The sequence below is a fragment of the Prunus avium genome, chromosome 1, assembly GCF_965620075.1.
Source record: "Prunus avium chromosome 1, drPruAviu1.hap1.1, whole genome shotgun sequence".
NCBI classification, from domain to species: domain Eukaryota; kingdom Viridiplantae; phylum Streptophyta; class Magnoliopsida; order Rosales; family Rosaceae; genus Prunus; species Prunus avium.
The window spans coordinates 16,241,200-16,243,753 of NC_142284.1; the positions used below are offsets into that span (position 1 = coordinate 16,241,200).

Below are 2,554 nucleotides of genomic sequence, written 5' to 3' on the forward strand. Positions count from 1 at the left end.
GTGGGTGAAAAGATAAAATTGTGTTTTTTCAAATTTACATGGGGTGGAAATAGCATCACTCATCTTCATTTATGATGAATATTATGAGGACAAAAATGTAAATTCCTTGTATGTTTTTGGATAATTTCATTTGGTTTTTTAGCATTGAAAATTTATGAGTTTGCAGCACAACAAACTAGATCATCACAAGTCATAAATACGAGGTTGGTGTTGACTGCATAACGATGTGTAGTTTCCTATAACTGTAGATTTATGAGTTGTGTTGACCTGGTTCGCTGCACATGTCCCGAATACATAAATTTTCAAAGTAGAAAATTGAACAAATGATCCAAAAACATACAAAAATCTTACTTTTTAGAGTTATCATAGTTAGTGACTTGTTCGTACATTATACTCTTTCTACATAATTTAGGTATAAATAAATGGACGTCGTTTATTATTATTTTCTATAAATAATAATTATAATATACTATTATTTTGATGAAAATAATGTACCTAAAATTGGGAAAATAAAAGCTCGTCCTTTAAATAAAATTTATAAAAAAATTAAAATTAAAATTAAAAAAAACCTCGACTGTTTGGTATGCTTTACTCACCGGTCTCATAACTGTTAGGTACAACCTAAGTTAACGCAAATACCACTGATAGCCTGCAGTCGTGAAAACCATTTAAACCTTAAACTATATCCCAATCCAAATTAAAAAAATAAACCCCAAATCAGAGATGGGATTTGATCGTGAGCACATTGTGATGCTTCCCTTGATAGCTAAAGGTCATCTCATACCATTCTTGGCACTAGCAAAGCAAATCCAACAGGCCAAGATCCTTCCAGCCACGGCCAATTGGAGAAGGAGGATCGCCGTTTTCGCCTAAAGCCCGGTTATATATCAAGCCATGCTCCTCCAATTTGTCAACAAATTCTGGGTACCTCTCTTTCATCCTCTCGTACACAATGTGGCTTAGAACAATGGGAGTTTCTCCCCCACTTCCAGGCTCCACTTCACAGAAGAAGGAACAACTTCGCTGGGTTCTATGAATCTGTTAGAATGTGATTTGTATTGAAATTGAATAGCAGATTGATGAATTAGTTGTGCAAGCATTTAAATGCGAAGGAACAGAAGCCAAAGAAGTTGAATCCTTCACAAACTTCTTGTCTGAGATCCTTTCCTCTATGAAGGTCTGTTGATTTCTTCTTACCAAATTCATTTCTCAATATCCTACTTGCATAATGATACATCCTAATTTCATTTTCATCTGCACTTTATGCAACTGCTTGCAGCCATGGGTTCCCAGGCTTCACATGTCACTCTCCACTCCTGTGGAATCTACTGTTAATGAAGTTGAAAGTGTAGAGGTTGAGAGTCTACAAGGCTCCCTTATCTCACCTTCTCCTCTTGTGTCTTGGAATGCCGACTGCACTATCTAAAGAGGGAGACGTCTATTTAAACTTACCCCTCTTCCCATATCAAAGTCTCTGTCATCCAAACCCCCAATCCCTTCTAAATCATGTCTTTGAGAGAATTTCTTCTGGTACTTCTGATAGGATATCCTTTTTTCATGCTAATTTTGGAGATGCAAATGATGATTTGCTTTATTTGCTAATCTTGTCTTCAAGGTATTGGCTGTTAAATTTCATAGAGATGAGCCAGCAGCCCACAACTAATAAAATCAATATTGTCCGCATCTTGTCTTCAAAGTTAGTAGGTATGGGGTTTTATCACAAAAGGCCTTGGTGATAATAATAGTGGAACCATTCATTATCTATTGTATTTTATTTTGTCAAGTTTTCAACGTGGGATTTATATTCTTCAACACTCCCCCTCACATGGGATCATCACATAGTGGGCCATATGTGGAGCTAAGTCCATATTGGAGTTGGAACCATTCATTATATATTGTATTTTATTTTGTCAATTTCAGATGTGGGACTTATATTCTTCAACACTGGCCATTCATTGTTGCTCTTTTTACTGGTTTGATGTGTGAGAGCACACAGATAGCATACTGGACATGTTCAAATATTTTCTTTTGTCACCCGTAGGGGGCAGGCTTGCATTGATCGGAAGCACTCCCATCTGGAAAGAAGCTGAAAGCTTTGTTCGAACAGGCAAGCGTCCTGGTGAGAACACCTTAAAGAGGGAGTTGTGGACAAAGTTTGAAGCAACTTCTTCAAATGAGCTTCTGTTTAAAGACTTTGTAACTCATAAAGGCTTTCTTGATCGATTGGATGAGGTTTCTTGAGATGGAGATTACCAAATGGCTGTCGAATAAATAGTTTCATGATCTTAAATTCTGCTTTGTACTAGGTGGTTCATTTGTATCTTTTCAAAGTATAAGGAGCTTTGCACATGTAATTTTGTATCTGTACACGGCTACAACATCGAACCACCCTCCCCTTTCTTCAATATTTCCTAAACCCCGAAACCTCTCTATTCTCTAGCAATGGCAGAAACCACCGAAATTGATTCAGCACATTGAGTTGTCCGTCGACACGTCTCGCTCTCCTTCTGAGCTGGTTCACACTCTATTCAATTTCTACTCGAATTTTTTTAAT

General features: G+C 37.0%; 1 pseudogene across 1 annotated transcript; it reads left to right on the forward strand.

Moving 5' to 3' along the window:
• The first annotated feature begins 967 nt into the window (after window positions 1–967).
• LOC110774477 (uncharacterized) lies at window positions 968–2,271 on the forward strand (annotated as a pseudogene). The gene is made up of 4 exons (XR_015832897.1): window positions 968–1,027; window positions 1,073–1,177; window positions 1,280–1,733; window positions 1,990–2,271. The product of XR_015832897.1 is annotated as an uncharacterized LOC110774477 (transcript).
• The last annotated feature ends 283 nt before the right edge of the window (window positions 2,272–2,554 follow it).